General features: G+C 43.8%; 1 protein-coding gene across 7 annotated transcripts in view; it reads left to right on the top strand.

The window, feature by feature from the left end:
• HIVEP3 (HIVEP zinc finger 3) overlaps positions 1-18,761 on the top strand; it is a 617,086-nt gene that overhangs the window by 467,360 nt on the left and 130,965 nt on the right. Inside the window, exon 1 of one of the 7 annotated variants that reach the window (XM_074305464.1) lies at positions 2,556-3,013. The exons of the other annotated variants lie outside the window; for them this stretch is intronic. The gene's annotated coding sequence lies outside the window, so the exon portion shown is untranslated. Of the gene's footprint in view, positions 1-2,555; positions 3,014-18,761 lie in introns of those variants that run through there. 7 annotated transcript variants of the gene reach the window in all.

Raw genomic sequence — 18,761 nt, 5'->3', positions numbered from 1 at the left:
ATGGCGTGCCCTCATCAAAGAAGGTGCTGTGTTCTAAGAGCAAAGCCAAATTGAATTAGCCCAGAAGAAACACAAAATGTGCAAAATTAAAGAAGCCACCCCAAATGTTCACAGGGACTATTTGTGTCCAGGCTGTGGCAGAGCATTCCCCTCTCATATTGGTCTGATCAGCCACAGTCAAACACCCTGTAACTTGACTCTAATAATCATGTCATTTTGGTCCTCTTCAAGAACGAAGGACAACAACCAACCAATGAAGCCTATGGATCCTTCCTTAGAAGTATATTTTTAAATGCATGAACTAAAACACATGGGATCACAAAAGGATTATATTGCTTATATTTCAATTATATTGAAATTAACATTTTTTCCCATCCAATTTCATGGACCCCCAAAACCTCACAGACCTTAGTGAAGTGTGAGGGAGGATGTTTACAGGTCTTAGATTAAGACTCTCTGCCATGTACATCATGAATGTTGATTGATTTGCCTTGGTAGAGAGGCGGTTTCCTTATTGGGGTGCTCTGTGCAACTTTGTTATCTGTGGGGAGAAATGTAGATCTGGTAGTGGAGTACCTATACTCCAATCTGGGCTCTGGGTTAAGTCACTTTGCATTTCTGAGCCTCAGTTTTCTCATCTGTAAAATGACTATATAGTTCCAAATGTTCCTTCTAGCCCTAGGCTCCCTTAAGTATTATTGAATTTCGAATACTGGTATATCTTGGCTTGCTGGCTCCTTTGGGTCCCTTCTATGGCCCACACTCCCATTTTCCCCACTGTTCTGCACATCCAAGTTCAAGATTCAGAAGTGATTCATGCCATGAGGGTAATGAGCCCCACCGAGTTTCTAGCAAACATCACCTTTTGGAAAGATCTTGGGGGTGTAAAGACTCCTCTCCTGGTCAGGGATCCAGGAAGCTGAGTACTATGGAGCCCTGCCCAGTTCATCCAGAGTCTCTCCCAGCAGGCTGCCCTTAGTTTCTGCCCCAGGATATCCTGAAGGGCTCGCTGGAGGCTGTGTGCCACAAGGAGCTTATTCATGGACTCTAGGGAGAGGATCCTGCCAGCTGGGACAGCATCAGCAGTAGAAGGGGAGGGAAGAACTTCAAAGGAGCATTGGGCTTGGAGTCAGTGACTTGGGAGGCTGAGCTGACACATCTGGATCTGAAAGGGACCTCCGAGGCCACCGACTACCCCATTTAAAGATGAGGAAACTGAGGGGCAGGGAAGGTGAGGATTAACCCAAGCTCCTGGATCGTGCTTGCTGGGGTTCAAATTCAGGCCCTCTGATTTCAAATTCAGTGCTCTGCCCTCTATGCCGTTCCCCTTTTCAGGGGCTGAGTGAAGCAGCAAAACCCCCAAGGAGGTGCAAGAGGGGATGGAATGTGGAAGAGAGGAGGAAAGAAATGCCAGAGAAATGAAGACAAATTCCGGGTCCAAGAATGACCCTGCAAATCAGTCTCTGCTATTTGAACCTCAGTTTCTCCATCTTTAAAGAGAAAGGATCAGAGGTCCCATCCATTCAGCTAGGAAATTCTGTGTGGCAGACAGATGGAGAGAAGAAAATTTCGGGAAGGTGAGGGGAAGCTGAATTATACAGGTCCAACCCCAGGAATCCTAATTGCCGGGCGGCCAATTCAGGACGAGCGCTCCAGCTGACTGGTCAGACGGGCTGGGACTAGGGCAGGACTTTCAGCCCTTTCCAGCGGGGGCTGCTCGAGGTAAGACAGAAGCATCAGCTGCTGCCTTTCAGACCTTCCTCTTCCCCCCGCCCTTCCCTCCCGGAGGAAATGATCCTGGAGGAGGGGTGGGGTGGGGTGAGGGAGGCCGGGAGGGAGGGGTGCAGCTGCCCAGGAGCACAGACTGACACCGCCTGTCACTGGGGGAGCGGAAGGAGCACACAAGCTCAGCCGCGGCCTCCCGCCGGCCCGCTCGGGCCTGGCCCCCTCCCCTCTCTTCCTTACTCTGGAGTCTCCCCCTCCCCCCAGTTCCCGGTGTTTGCCTGGAAGGAGACAGACTGGAGGGGGGGGTATAATTCCCACGCAGGGATTCCCCAGACAAGGAGACCCCTCCCTCTCTCGCTCTCCCTTTCTGTCCCCCCTCCTGCAGAGCGCTGACCCAGCGGTGACCCGGGCACCCGGTCCCCGTGGTTGTGCAGGGGGACCTAGAGGAGAAAAACGGGTGGGAAAAGGGAGTAAGAAGATGGGGTGGGGAGGATGAAGAAGAACCGGAGGGGAAAGAGAAGAGAGAAGGGAGGAAAAGAGGAAAGAGGTCAGGGAGGAGGAGGGAGGAAGATAGAGGAGGAGGAGAAGAGGAAGAAGAGGCTAGGAAAGAGGAGGAAGATGGGGGAGGGGGGAAGAAGGCAGGGAGGAGGAGGAGGAAGGTGGAGGAAGAAGAGAGAGGAGGAGGGAGAGGGGGAGGAAGGCAGAAGGGGGGGAAGAGCCTGGGGAAGAGGAGGAGGAGGACAGAGGAGGACGAGAGAGGGAGGAGCCGGGGCTGGGAGCTCCTGGGGCCAGCACCAGTGAGGCTGGTGGCGGCGGCGGGAGGCGCTGGAGCCGGGCGCTCCCTCCTCGCTCTCTTGGAGCGGGGCTGGCTCGGGAGGGCGGCAGGCACATCCTTGTGCAATGCTTGAGAGGCAGCCAAGGGCTGAAGGATTCCCTCGCCGGGGCCGAGCGCCGCCCGCAGCTGCCTGACAACAGGAAACAATGTGTAGTGAATGGAAAGAAGTGGGTGGCCCCGGCTAAACGACTTCCCTTTACATCACTGCCCAAATAAGGAGCTTCCAATTAACTGCTTCGGCCCCGGGCCGGCCCCGGGAGCAGCTAGCGCCCTGGTGCGTGGCGCTGGCCCCCAGCTCCTGATCCGAGTGCGCCTCGGGCTCCGGCTCCGACTCTGCGCTCTCCCAGCGGCTCGGGCGCACCGGCGGGGATCCGGACCCGGACGGGCGGACGGGACAGGCCAGGCCAGAACAGCCGCCAGCCCCGGCTGGAGCAGCCAGCGCGCCGCTGTCAGGTGAGGGAGGCGCCGCGGGGCCGCGATTGCGATGGGGCACGGGCAGCCCGGGGGAACCCGGTCCAGGGAGAGAGAGCGGGGGCACCCCCGGCCGGGGGAGGGGCGGGGGGCTTTGGTCAGGAGCCAGAGTGGCCCCGGGCGGACGGAGCGGCTCTGGGAGCTGTACGAGAGGGGAGAGGAAAGCGGGGAAGGAAAGGGAAGAGAGGGCAGAGCCCGACACAGCCCTACGGCACCGGAGGGGATGCCAGAGCCGAGAGGCGGGCGAGGTGAGGCGGGATGCCCTGTGTGTTGGAGCGGGCGCGCCCAGCTGCTCCGGGACCGGGACAGGGATAGGGACAATGGGCATGTCGGAGAAGAGGCGGAGGAGGCTGCCGCCGGGAGCTTCCCCCCGCCGGGAGCAAGGCTGGGGCTCCCGCTGCCGCTGCCGCCGGAGCTTGCAGGGAGCGAGAGCCGCCTCGTTTCCATGGGGAAACACCTGGACACACACGGCGACACAGACGTACACACAGACACACACACGCTCCCGGACGCGGGCGCACCCCCGGCCACACAGGCACCCGCTCCCAAAGTCACAAAGATACTGAGATAAACGGACTCCCAGAAGCATATAGTCACAAAGGCACGGGGACACACGTAGCGCCCAGATACATACATAGACAAATGCAGTCCCACTCCTAGACGTTCACACACGTCAAGCCAGGCGCGCAGACAGCCCGGCCGCGTATCCTTCCACAGGACACACGGAGCCAGGCAGCCGGACAGATCCCCTCTGCCTCTCCCGGAGCATTTCCCGTTAGGTGTGGGCACTTTCCCACTGGCAGGCAGAACAGCCCCGGCAGGGTGGCTGTCAGCCTGCTTCTGATTAAGCCCAAGAAACTCTGCCCAGAATGGGCAAACAGGGCACCCTGTCTTGCCCTGAGACCAAGGAAGCAGGGACGGGCAAGGACGGGGTGGGAAACGCAGCCCTGCCCCTGGCTCCCTTCACCGCTCTGGGCTGCTGAAGGCTGCTTTCGGGTGCTTCCTCCCAGCTGTGTGTGCAAGGGAGGGGATCCAGCGGCAGGTTGGAGTGGCGCGAGCCCGAGAAGTCAGAAGCAAGCGTTCGGGTCTCAGCCCCAGGCGTGCCCCACATGCACCCATAGTGTGGACTGACTCAATGACGGAGAGCTTCTATTTACAAGTATTCCAACTAGTTCCCTGCCACTAATTAACCGTGTGGGATTGGGGAAACCAAGCTTTGGATCTCACTTTTCTCATCCGAAAAATGGGATAGATGCCATCAGAACATTGCACTAGATATGAGATAATATATGGACTACCTTAAGGATAAGAATAACAAACACTTGTTTAAGTGCCTTTCTCAGCGATTGTACTGTGATAAGTTGGGAAGGGAGTGGGGGGAGGGAAGACAGATTCTAAAAGATCCCTTTCCCAAAGCTTACAAAGAAACCGGATGGCGCTGTGGAAAGAACCCTGGATTTGGAATCAGAGATCAAAACATCAGAGATTTTGAGATATAGACTAGACTTTTAAGAAGCACTTAAGTCCAACCCCTTCATTTTACAGAGAGGATTACTGAGGCACAAAGGTTAAATGACTGATCTGGGATCATACAGGCTAGAAAATGTTTGAGAGCAAGATTTGAACTAGGTTTTTTCTTAGAAGCCAAAGCCGAATCTGAGTTAGTGTGCTCTGCTACTGGCTAGTATTCTGAGCCTCAGTTTTCCTTATCTGTAAAATAAAGAGGGTTAGATCAGATCACTTTCTGAAGTCCCTTTAAGGACGTAAATCTATGATCTTATGATCCATGCAATGGTATGTAGCATTTTGGAGACCCAGGACCTGTCGATCTCTCTCTCTCTCTCTCTCTCTCTCTCTCTCTCTCTCTCTCTCTCTCTCTCTCTCTCTCTCTCTCTCTCTCATATTTTAAAACATTTTTTTAAGTAACACTTTTTAAAAAACATCAATTTGTTCCATTATCATTAAGCAAAAGAAAAAAAAATACTCAATACATATCAAAATTGTCTGACAAAACAAATTCCCATGTTTGCTCTTACCAAAACTGTATCTCCTGTATTTTAAATTGATCATCTCTCTGTTTAGGAGGTGAGTGGTATATTTCATGGTTCTTCTGGATCCTTGATTTATCATTGCATTGATCGAGCCCCAAAGTCTTTGAAAGGTGTTTTTGTTTATGGTATTGTTAACATTGTATAAGGTATTCTCTGAGTTCTGCTTCTTTTATGTCTGTAATAGTTAATAAACACCTTAATTTTCTATGAAATGATACGTTTCTTCACAATGATATTCCATTGCATTCCTATGCCACAATTTGGTTAGCTACTCCCCAGTGGGAAGATAGCCCCTTAAGTCTCCAATATTTAGCTACCATCAAAAGGGCTGCTATAAATAACTTTGTATACATAGACCTATGATTTCATTGGAATGAGGAGCCCCTGGTGAGGAAGCTCCCTCTACCAAGGCAGGTTGGCACCTGTTATATAACAGGGAGTCTTGGAGAGTTGGCCTGGGGGCCGGAGAGGTGAGGTGATTTGCCAGCATCTGTCAGAGATAGGACTGGAAGCCAGGTTATACCGAGACCCAAGTTGGCTCTCTATTATTGAATTAAATTGTTGTAAGAAATTTCCTGTGGTTTTGGCAGGTTTCTAGAAGGGCCATCTTTTAAACTGTTACCCAAAGCACCCGCCTGTTTGTCTTTGGTTCTGTAAAGTGAAGAACACATGGCAGATTCCTCGAGTTATGGAGGTGACAATTACTGTCTTTGCATCAACTTTCCCAGTTGTCACATGGGCTGTAACAGTTACTCTCTAGGGGCTACACATGTCTGGTTTTTTTCTTTGTATTTTGGGATGTTTTCACCCACTGGTATTTACATCAGTGACTTTCATGATATGTGTTATTCAGTCTTTAAGCTGTCTTTTAGCCCTGTATCCTGGGGCCATAGTTTTTCTTTTAAGCTATTCATGAGGGAATTCATCCTGGGAAAATTCCTTATCTGCCCCTATTTGGGGGTTAAATGGTGCAGTGCAGTGCATGGTATAGTGGTGATCCTGTTGATAAAAGGAACGAGGGGGTGAGAGTCCCAGCATCCCTTGTTCTGGCCAGGTAATTCAGGGTATCATGCTGAGTTATGGGTACTATATTTTGGGAAAGGATAACGAGGAGTTGTCTGAAGGAAAGTCACCACTTTGGTAAAAGACCTTGAATTCATGCCAGATGAAGTCCAGCTGAACAAATTGGGGAAGAGCTGGCTTAAGTTGCTACCTTCTACAAAAGGGCTTTCCTGATTGGCCTCCGATTGTTAGTACTCCCTCCCACACATTCCAAATATATATCTTGTGGTGTAAAGCACTTACAAATATTTGGAATATCATTTTCTCTAATCTAGTTCAATATTTTCTCAAATATTCTCTCATATTTAATGTGTTTTATACAAACGACATATATTTTGTATATACTACATATATGCTATGCATACAATATACATATCATAAACATATATGTATATTATATACAATCTAGTTCAGTATTTTTCATATGTCCTCTCATATTTAATTTGTTTTATCTATACTACATACATGCTATACAATCTACATATATGCTATATATACTATAAATACATTATAAACATATATGTACATCTATATATTCTAGTTCAGTATTTTTCATATGTCCTCTCATATTTAATGTGTTATATACATACTGCATATATTTTATAATATACATGCTATACATACTACATATACACATTATAAACATAGTATGTATATATCATCTAGTTCAGTATTTTTCATATGTCCTCTCATATTTAATGTTTCACATATACTACATATATGCTATACATGTTACACACATGCTATACGCACTATATATACATTATACATATATACACATATGTATATAATCTAGTTCAGTATTTTTCATATGTACTCTCATATTTAATGTTTTATATATACTACATAGATTTTATTCATACTACATATATGCTATATATGTTACACATATGCTATACATACTATATGTACATTATACACATATGTATGTGTAAATAATCTAGTTCAGTATTTTTCATATGTCCTCTCATATTTAATGTGTTTCATATATACTACATATATGCTATACATACTGTATATATATTACATACATGTGTGTGTATATATATATATATATATATATATATATATATATATATATATATATATATACACATACATATCTCTAATTATCAGAGTCAGGGAGAGATAGCAGGATGTTTTCAAGTATTTGAAAGATTGACTCTTAGATGAAGGCATACATACATGTACTCTCTTGAACTCAAGAGGGCAAAACTAGCAACAGAGAGAAGTTGCAAAAAGAGCTAAATTTAAAATTGATGTACGGAAAAACTTTTTAATTAATTAATTAGAGCTAACCTAGAATGCAGGTAGTAGAAGGGAGGAGATCTTTAGGCTAAAGCCCAATAAGCCTTTGTTGGAGAGACAATTCCTGCTCAGGTATCCTATCCCAATTGAGCTCCCTTCCAGTTCTAGAATTCTGTGATAGAATGGCAGCAGATAAGGCATCCTACCTCGTGCTTCCTCTCCATTCACATCATCTTCCTTTGCCTGGACTCCTGAAATAGCTTCCTAACTGATCTCTTTGCCTCCATTCTCTCTCCCCATTTCATCTCTCTGCATGATAATCTTGCCAAAGCTCACCTCTCATAGTCGCTCACCTGCTCAGAAATCCACTAAAGCTCTCCACTGCTTACCCAAGGAAATATAAACACTAATTCTAATATCATTCTTCAGCCTCCCTTTTCAGCTTTATTTCATACTACTTTTCTGCCCTCCTGGCCCCCATGCTTGTTCTGCCTTTGTCTATGATGTTCCCTTTAACTAGAATTCTCTCTCTCCATATTTCAACTTTACAGATTCCCCAACATTCTTCAGCGTTTTTGCCACCCCTCTAATTGTAGTGTTCCCTCCTGCACACCCCAAATTATATTTACTTAATATAATTTTTTGTATATACTTATCTGTTTACATGTTGTTCCCTCCATTCCTATCCCCAGGGATACAGAAGCTCCTTAAGATGGGGGAATGCTTTGGTTTTTGTACAGTTTCTGGCACACAATAGAATAAGGAAGGGGAATGGACCTGAGATTTCATTGATAATCAGTAGAGTTCCTCTGCCTCCAGAGTACCCTGTTGCCTCTCTCCCCCTTCCTCCCTCCCTCCTCAGGTTCCCCTAGAAGTCTTCAGGAACTTCCCCTTCACATTTTTCTCGGTCCCCATCATTTTGTAATTTGTTGGATGCTCCTCTTCTTCCCATCCGCCCCCTTTGTGTTGACCATGAACTACTCAGAAATAGGTTTTGGTACACCTTGGCCCTTACTCTAAATAGACACATGGTAAATCTCTGCTAATCTGGACATTCAGCTCATCCCAGCCCCTTTACCATACTCTCCAAGCAATTGTCTTGACCTCATTCTAGCCCTGCAGGGTCAGCAGTTGATAGACCTCCTGCCATTCATAGGTGGGGGTCATGGCCTTGAATCTGAGTCTAGGAACAGCTGATAGAGAGCCAGTCTTGGAGTCAGGAAGACCCAAAACAGTCCCACTTCTGACATTATTGGTCTGGGTGACCCTGGGGAAGTCACAACCTCTCAGTGCATTCAAGTCTATAAGTCACAGATGAACTGTTGATTTGAGAAAGAGCAGAATCTTTAAGAGAATCTACAAGGATAAAAGCATGGCTGCTGTGGTATGTTGGCACTGATTCATAACAGGTTTGGGAGTTGATTATGAAATTTTCAATGTGAATATATTAATTTTGACCTCAGAAATCAGCAAACACCCTAAAACAGAACTTGATTTATTATTTTGTTGATTTCTAGATTTAAAATTATGGAGAACATATTAATAATGCAGATTCAACTCAAAAGTGTATCATGCACAATTTTTGGGGGGAGGAGAGCTGATTGTTAAACATTTTACTAGCATCTCCCTGACCACTATTATCTGTCTCATGCTTCCTATTCCCCAGAAGTAGTACCTAGAGCATTGTTCTTTGAAGACATGAATTAGATCTCAGCTGAAAGAGACCACTAAGTCTAATACAGTCCAGGCAGCAATAAGGATTCCCTCTCTCTAAGAGGAGGGAAGTAGCTAGAAAAACTTGAAGACCTCCCTCCAGTGAAGGCCATCCCCTTGGATCTCGTCAGCCCACTTTAGGAGAGCTATAATAATATACAATTATTAATTATATAAATTACTAATACTATATAATATATGACATATCATGCATAATATATAACAATTATATATTAATAATATATACATATAATAAAATGTATAATATTTAATTTTTGATTGTATTTGTTTTGTTTTGTTTTTTGGGGGTGGCAGTTAGGGTTAAAGGATTGCCCAGATCACACAACTAGTAAGTCTGAGGCAGAAGGCCGGTTTTGAACTCAGGGGCTGGTTCTCTCTCTACTGCCTAGCTGCCCCAAGGCCAGCCCTAATTGTTAAGAAGCATTTGCTGATTTTGAGTCTAAATCTGCTTCTCTTCCTACTTCTATCTATTGTTCGTGGCTCAGTCATCTGGGGCTATCATACCTTTCTTCCTTGTGTGAGTCCTTCCAATACTTAAAAATGGGATCCTTCTCCTTAATCTTCTCTCTTCCAGATTAAACATTCCCAATTCCATAAGCAGTCCTTGGTAGAGTGTAACCTTATATACCTTTTCACCAGGCAGAGCTCTCTTCTCTGCTGGATGAATTCCAATCCTGGCTATGTCCTTATTGATTTTAGGAAAGTGGCTTTAGTCCCCTGAGTCTCAGTCTTCTCATCTGTAAAATGAGCATAATAATTTTAGCACCATTTACCTCACAGGTTAGGAGGAAAGTAGCATAAACATGGCAGTTCTTGTTATTAGTGTTCCTGAGTTTCCTGGAATTCACTTGCACAACAACAAACAAATAAGCAACAACTAAGATCTGTTTCTAAATCAGGGCTTCATAACCACTTTTGTATCCTAGACTCCTTCTTAGAAAAAGGTTTTTAAATGCATAACATAAAATGCAGAGGATCACAGAGAAAATCTATTGTGCTGAAATATTGTTGATGAAATATACATATTCACAGATCTCCCAGACTATAGAAGAACCAACATTTGTATGTCTTTTTCTTTTTCCTCTATCTTTCTGTCTCTGTATCTCTGTTTCTCTCTGTCTTTTTCTCTCTGTGTCTCGGTCTATCCCTATCTCTGTCTCTCTCTGTGTTTGTCTCTCTGTGTCTCTGTCTATCTCTGTCTCTTTCTGTCTCTCTTTCTCTTTCTCTGTCTCTCTCTCGCTTAAGAATTATCCCATTTTACAGTGAAAGAGAAGGGAAATTCACCTCTCTGGGAGATAGCAGAGGCATGTATTGCAGCCAGGTCTTGCCTCACTTCAAGTTCACCATTCTCTCCTCTCCCCCCCTCACTTTATATCCCCCTCCCCAGTTAACCACCCTGGATAACTGAGCAGTTTGCTCCCCCAGATACCTATGTAACCTCCCTTTTGGGAATGATAGCTCCTCCCCTGGCTTAGGCTGCTACAAATCAGTGGACTGAGCCGAGTCCTGCTGAATTGTCTCTGGAGTAGAGCACTAGAATTTGGGTTTCAAAGGGTGACCCTGCTGGGAAGCAAACTGCATGAAAAGGAAAATTGAGGGGAGAGAGCCAGATGTCAACACAGTAAGCAATTAATAAAAGCAGGGGCTTTCAGCAGAGCTGCTATGGGGAAACTGGACTTTCTAGGTGGAAGTTCCAGTATGGAAGTCTCACCTCTGGATGGATATTCTAGAGTTTAAACCCATCTGCATCTATAAAATCCAAGAGTCTGGCCTGGGATTTCCTAGTGATGCAAAAAACTTATGTACATAATTATGTACATGAATAATTGTAGGCCGAGTGGGATCCTTGGACTGTAAACATTTAAGTGCCTCCTATGCATCTGGGCCTGGGCATTCCAATAAGACTAAAGAGGAGGAGACAATCTTCTAAGGAAAGAGATCTCAATCAGCTGGAGAGATTAAGGAAGGTTTTAGGGATCAAGTGACAGCTGGATTAAGCCTTTAAGGAAGGTGGAGTAGATCCCAAGCCAGGTATGGAGAAAAGATGGCACAATTGCAGGGAGGCATGAAGGGAAAGAATGAGAACAGAAACAGGGAGAAGTCTACTAGTACAGGCAAGTGCTAGCCTTGTACTAATACTTGACTCCTTGGCTGGCTTGTAGAATGTGTAAAGGAAGAAAAAATAGTGAGAAATGGGATTAGAAATGGAGGTTGGAGAGATTTAAGAGGGCCTTTAATGACAGGATAAGGAGTTAGTTTAGCTGGGCAGTAGGGGAGCCAGTGAAGGTTTTTAAACAGCGATGACAGGCTCAGACCCATGTGTTTGGAAGATTTCCTAGGTTGCTTATGAACAATGGATGAGAGAGGCAAGAAATGGAAGAGGGAGGGAGACCAGGTAGGCTAACAATGGTTCAGACAAAAGGTGATGAAAGTCCAATTTCATACTGTTGTAGAAGGAGAAAGGAGAAGACGGATGGGAGTGGCGTTAGGGAAGAAGACTTACCTGGCAGAGTTTAGGAAACTCAGTCCCACATCTGTAACAATGCTAGTGATTATTTCCACAATGCAGTGACTAACAAGTGACTAGCCCAGGAAGTAAGAGATTTGACCATCCCAGAGGAAGTAGGGCTGGGATGGCCCCACCACAATGTCAGGGTCAAGGAAATCCATAGGCCCAATCTTAAAATCTCCCACAATAATTAGCCAAGAGGCAGTAGAGTTGTCCAGAAAATACACTGGATATAAACCTCAGTGTCTTAGCTTCAAACCCTTCTATAAACTGTGTCATCTTGGACCATTTCTCAGGCATCAGTCTCCTGTTCTGTAAACTGCTTGGTCTCTTCTAGCTCTAAAATCTTAAGACCTTAGTTATAATCACCAATATCAAATCTAGAAATTAGGTGGAGAAATGGAGTCTGAGTGCTAGATCTCAAAGCCCTCACAATTCCTGGCATACAGAGAAGGTCAGAAGAGGACCTTCTTTATGATGGTCTAACACACATACACACACCTGACTGGCTTTTACATTGGGGCCTTCAGGGTATTATTCTCTCTCCCTACGCATTCAGTAAAAATTGTGCCACTGGAGTGTCACTGAAGGGACTGAACTTGGTACTCATGGCATAGAATAAATGCTCATCGATGGATGGATGGAAGGATGGAGTCTTGGGATTTGAATTCAAATTCAAGGTCACTCTGTGTAACCTTAATAGTCACCTCTCTGGGCCACAGTTTCCTTTTCTGTAAAAGAAGGAGGTTAGACTAGATGGCCTCTGGGTTCCTTTTCAGGACCAGAACTTTGATCCTATAACCTAGACTCCTTTGCCATACTAGTCCTGAATGGATACTCTAATGGAGGTGGGGAGAAGGAGGGGATGTGCCCTGGGCACATCAGAAATATAACTGATTTGGGGTCTCTGGGTATTTTCTGTAAGCCACTCGAGGTACTCTTCTTAAAGGGAGGAACTTTTTGTAGCACATGAAACAAGCAGACGCTTTCCCACAGACAATTACAGCAGAAGGTAGTGAAATAAAGCTTTAGTACTAGGCTTGGAGGCAAGTTCCAATTCAGTTCAGTAGTCATTTTTAAGATTTTTATTACTATCTTTTAATTTTATATCACCTATGTTCTCCCTTCTTCCTAGAGTGCCATCCTTTATGACAAAACTTGGCAAAACTAATCAATATATTATTATATGTAGTTTTTCACACCTTTAGTCTTCCACTTCTGCCAAATGAAAGAAGTACCTTCCCAGAATCCTTATTTGGGATCAAGCTTGATTGTTACAATTTCAGAACCTTCCATTTCATTTGTTTTATCTAAACAGACATTTTTAAGTGCCCAAGATTTATAAGGTTCTGTGCTAGGTGCTGACAATACACAAGCCAGTATCTGCCCCCAAAGACTTACATTTTCTATAAAGCATTAGGTTTAGCACATAAATGATTATTTGGGCCAGCACTCAGTATCTAGGCAATTGTGGTATCCCAGTCGATGTAACCCTGAGCTAAGTACTCCACCCCAACCCTCCCCCTTCTGTTGCTTTTCTGCACACTGAGGAGGAGATTGGACTCTATGGCACTTAAGGCCTCTTCTCATTCTAAACTCTGTGATCTTGTTACCTCCCCCTTCCATTCCCTTTCTCCTAGGAGAGTTTATTTCAATGCAGACCAAAACCATTTTCTTTTATAAATGCAGAAATAAAACGAAGGAGGGAATAGGGTTATTAAATAAAGGTCTCAAGCCAAGCGGTAGAGGAAAAAATATAGGCTTTTGTTTTTCTTCTAGAAGGCTACAATCCAAGGTTACTGAGGACGGAACATTGGGAGACCCTGCTGCATAATTGAAGACTGGATCATAAGTCTTAGCAACCTCAATTCTGTATATATTTCCTGTCATTTATTAACCATATGATTATGGGCAAATGATTTTCCCTCTCTCAGCCTCAGCTTCCCCATCCATGAAATGGGATTGAGGGCTATACTGTTCATACAATGAGGTAATGTAGTGCAGGGTTTCTTCAACTTTTTCCACTTGTAACTCCTTTTTACCTGAGAAAATTTTATACAGCCCCAGTATATATAAATATATAAAATAACATATTTTATAAATACATAAAATCATATATTTTATGAGGATATAAATATACTTATGTAAAATAGGTATACAAATCAAACATTTACTGATAATAAATCATACAAAATTTTATTTTAAAACAATTGTTTGATATACATATAACTTTACCATTTATTAAAGATGAAAGCTAATTTGCATGCTAATGAGATAGACCCAATATGGGATTACAACCCACAGTTTAAGAAGCTTTGATGTAGTGGATAGGGAGCTGGTCTTGGAATCAGGAAGATTTGAGTTCAGATGTGATCTAGAATGCTTACTTTTTGATCCAGGGCAAATTCACTTTTGTTTGCCTTAGTTTCTCCAACTATAAAATGGAGATAATAATAGCATCCACCTATAGTCTTGTTATGAGGATTAAAGGAGATAACACTGAAACTGCTTAGCTCAGTGCTTGGAATGTTATAGGTGGATTCTCCCTAAATACCTTTTTTCCTTCCTTCACTCCTTCCCTGAGAAGCTCACAGGCTTGCTGTGATTACAGCTGACCTTCATCTCTTTCCTGGCCTTCTTCTTGCTGATCCTTCCAGGCTTATTTCCACATTTCTTCTCTTTTCCTATCCTCTGTTCTAGTCAAACTGGACCACCTGCTGTTGGGTATGTTGGGTATGAACCCAAATCTCCATTTCCCATCCCTAGATTTTTGCACAGACTGGCTGTTCTCCCAAGCCTGCCAGGTGATCTCTCGTCACTTCTCTCTCCTGACTTCCTTTGAAATTTGGCTGAAGCAGTCAGTAAATATTTAAGTGCCTACTATGCTAGGGATTAAAAAAAAAAAAAAAAGGTAGTTTCAATTCTCTTGGAGCTTCTAGTCTAATGGGGAACAACATGCAAACAGATATTGGCGATATAGAAATGAAAATGTAAATTAGTCACAGTTCCAGAAGGGCTTACAATCTACTCCTGCCTCATAGTTTCCCACAAATATTTTTATTATGTCATTAACTAGTTTCAAAGAAATACAGTTGCTAGTAGTGGTCTTAATTCCTTGCTTGGGGACAAACATCCATAGGAGACCAAAGGTTACTGCTTAATATCATCACAACCCCAAATGACAGGGGTCCCTGGGCATGGGCAAGGAGGGAAGGGAGCAGAATTAGGTTCTTTAAAAAAGAGGGCTATTAGACACAGCCCTCGAGGCAGGTGTGTTTTGAGCCCCAAAATTAAGTTGCAGGGGAGGTCAGTGTGAGTTTGCTATTGCTAACATCTATCATGTGTACAGGCAGTTGGATGGCCAGTGAACAGATGACCAGATCTGAGTTTAAACCTAGCTTCAGACATTTACTAGCTATGTGACCCAGGCTAAGTCACTTAGTTCCCATTTGCCTCAGTTTCCTCATCTGTAATGTAGGAAAAATAACGGGTACCCACTTCCCAAGATTGTTGTGAAGATTAAATGAGATGATATCTCTAAAGTATTTAGCAGAGGGTTTGATACATAGAAAGTGCTTAATACGTACTTACTCTCCCTGACCTCGGTGTCGAGGATTGATTTGGACTCAAAAGGCCTCTGTTTGGATCCCAGCTATGCCACGTAAATGGCTCCCTATGTGACTCCGAGCAGTTCGCTTCTCCGACCTCCGTAAAGTGGGGACAATAATACCTCTGCTACTTACCTCATCGGGGTGTTGTCAGGCTCACATCCACTCATCTCAGTGAAGTGCTTTTCCAGTCTTAAAGTACGCGTGAATGTCAGTTATTGTCGCTATTATTGTCATCTCCGTCATCATCATTGTCATCATCTGCCCGGAAGATGAGGAGACTTTTCTGTAGGAGAATCAGTTAAGGGAACTGAAGCTGGTTTGTTTTTGTTGCTGTGGTTGTGGTTGTTGAGTCGTGTCCGATTCTTTGTGACCCCGTGGACCGAAGCACGCCAGGCCCTTCTATCCTCCACTGAGCCTCAAAGTCTGTTCAGGTTCACAGTCATTGTTTCCATGATGCTGTTTAACCTGGAGAAAGGGAGCCTGGATAACAGACTTACTTACTTACCTGTGGGAAGAGGGTCTACTTGACCCTGCAAGGCCGGACAGGCTGGGACATGGGAGGAAGCTACAGAGACCAATTTAGGATGGATGGGAGTAAATGCTTCCTAATGATGTGAGTTTTCTTAGAGGGGAATGGGCCCTCTTCCAAACTAGTTCTCTTCCCACGGTGGGTTCATATGATTTTTGTGACTACTTATTCCTTAATTTTTAATGTTTTATTTTGTTTCTGACATTGCCCTCATTTCTGAGGGCACTATTGTGGGCACTATCATCACTATTGTGCAGTGAGGTACAAAACAGCCTGGACTGTGCCCCCTCTGCCAGTGGATACTAAGTTCTGCCCCTGTGGTTCCCTGAAGCCCCCTTCCCCAGGCTATATTTCATCATTTATTTTCTGGGACTAATATTGGTTTTGAAAATAACTCAAAATTGGATTTCTTTTTAGGGGGGGTTTTCATTCACAGAAATAAATATATTTACTTACTTTATATTTGTGATTTGCATATTTTTATACACACTTGTTGTCTTCCCCTTTGAAATGTCTGCTCCTTGTAGCAGCGATTATTTAATTCTTCACACTTGAATCCCCAATGCCTGGTACTTAGTAGGAGTTTAGTAATGGAATGATCGCTTCCCATGGTTGAATAGATAATGTCCTGTTTGAGCTGTTGTGGAAGGGATTCTTGGTTGGCACAGTTTGGACCAGATGCCCTCTGACCTTCCATGTGATTTGCTGATTCTCCATCCCTGCCCTGTCCCACCCCCTCCATCCGCAGAGACCATCTCTTGGACTCCTCTGTGTGTGTGTGTGTGTGTGAATATTGACCTGGAAGGATGATGGCTCTGATCCAGAGACAATTTTTTTACCCCTTAGGGTAGAATCCCTTTTCATTTTTTTTTAAGTTCCCAAAGGCCTGAGTATGGCTGTGGGTGGGCCAGTGACTGTCTTGATGTGATGCACTGGAAACTTCCTATGGAAAGAAGGTACCAGCTTGCCGAGCCTGGAAATCAAAAGACAAAGGCACTGAACAAAATGGGCTTTGTAGAAAATGTGTCCTTTGGCATGTGATCTTCTGTCTGCCTTGCCGCTCTCTGCTCATCCGTGGTGGGGCAGGGATGGGGCAATGCTTGAATTGAATCTAGTTTTCCAGTCTCTGGAGGGATTGTAAGACAACCCAAACCTTCCTCACCTAACTCATGCCGTGTGTCTGTAGAGGAGAACCCTTAAGTAGAATAGGGCAAAGATTAGTGCTCAAAAAACCTGAGTTCAAATCTTATTCTCAGACACTAGTTGTATGAACTTGGACAAGTCACTTAATTTCTGCCTCAGTTTCCTTATCTCTAAAAATGGGGATAATATTAATAATAGTTCCCACCTCACAGGGTTATCGTGAGATTCAGATTAGTTAATATGTGTAAGTTGTTAAGCCATTTTTCAGTTGTGTTTGACTCTTTATGACCCTTTTTGAGGTTTTCCTGGCAAAGAAATAGAATGATTTGCCATTTCTTCTCCAGTTCATTTTTACTGATAAGGAAACTGAGGCAAACAGGATTAAGTGACTTGTCCAGGATCACATGACTAGTAAGTGTCTGAGACTGGATTTTTTTCTTTTTCTTTTTTTGCTGAGGCAATTGGGGTTAAATAATGACTTGTTCAGGGTCACCCAGCTAAGAAGTATTAAGTGTCTGAAGTAAAATTTGAACTCAGCTCCTGAATCTGGATTTTAACTCAGGAAGATGAGTATTCCTGACCCCAGGCCCAGTGCTCTTGTGCACCACCTAGCTGCTCTAATATGTGTAAAAGATGTTAAATGTTTTTTTTTTTTTCTTTTTTATTCTTTTATTTTTCTATCTTTTCTAAAGATGTTAAATGTTAAGGACTGTAAAAATGCTGTCTATTATTCCCCCTGTCTATAATGTCTATGAGTGTATACAGACCTTAGCATTTTTGATCTTTCATCCTACCCAGAATTTTAAAGTTTTATATGGTCTAAGCCCACTTTTTCTGAGATAGACAAATGGACTATTGGAATATTGGATCCATGTTATGATCCTCACTCTTATATTTGTGAGCTTGGAATTTTGGCTCTTCACAATCTATAGGTAGCTTGTTATTGACTCAAGAATCAAGATGAGGGAGGTTCACAGGTTGCAACACAATCAAAGCATTAATATCATTAAATATCTCTTAAACTACTAACAAGTAAGAAACCTCTTGCTCCCATCCCTGGAAAAATATCTCCAGGCTGACCAGCTTCAAAATCCAATGGATCATGAGTATCAGGACTGAGATTTAAATATTTATCCAGTATTATAGTATCCTACATTGTCTACTTTTTTATCATGCTCCCCTTCCCCCTGCCCTGGAGAATTTATAGCAAGATATAGTTGGACAAAAGGCACCCAGAATGGGCAGTGATCTGAATGGAATGGAAGTAATTCCCAAGTTGCTGAGAGAGATTACATGTTGATTGCAATACTTGAGTTTTGTGTAAGACTCAGGAAGTGTGATGGAGTATAAGTTAACCAAGCAATCGGTGTTTTTCTGGGAAAAAGTTGCTGTTTGAGCCCCTTGATTAACCTGGAAAGTCTGGATCTTCTTTGGCCATGGTCTCCGTATCTAAAAATTGTGCTGATGTTGGGGACCTATTTAAGGTTTGGAAATGCCTACTCTGGAGATCTGATTTATATAAAGGAAATATCGGTTAAGTAAGAATAAATGAACAAGCAGGCAATGTGGAAACTGTCCTTGTCTTCTCTCTTCTTAGGGTCTTAGTTTCTCCTTATATGCAGAGAGGTGACTGGTCACGTGGTCCCTTTCCAACTCACAGTGCCTGACACATAGTAGGTGCTATATAAATATTAGCCGTCATTATCAATATCTTTTCTGGCAATCCCTGCAGCCTCACAGAATCTTCCATCTGATTTATTGGTTCTTAGAAGACCCTTCCTCCTACATGACCTTTTCTTGCCCTGATTCTCCTAGATCTAAGAGCATTTCGAACCAGGCCATA

Source organism: Sminthopsis crassicaudata, chromosome 3, assembly GCF_048593235.1.
Source record: "Sminthopsis crassicaudata isolate SCR6 chromosome 3, ASM4859323v1, whole genome shotgun sequence".
Classification (NCBI taxonomy): domain Eukaryota; kingdom Metazoa; phylum Chordata; class Mammalia; order Dasyuromorphia; family Dasyuridae; genus Sminthopsis; species Sminthopsis crassicaudata.
The sequence above is the reverse complement of the archived record's forward strand: the minus strand, read 5'-3'. Positions and strand labels throughout refer to the sequence as shown.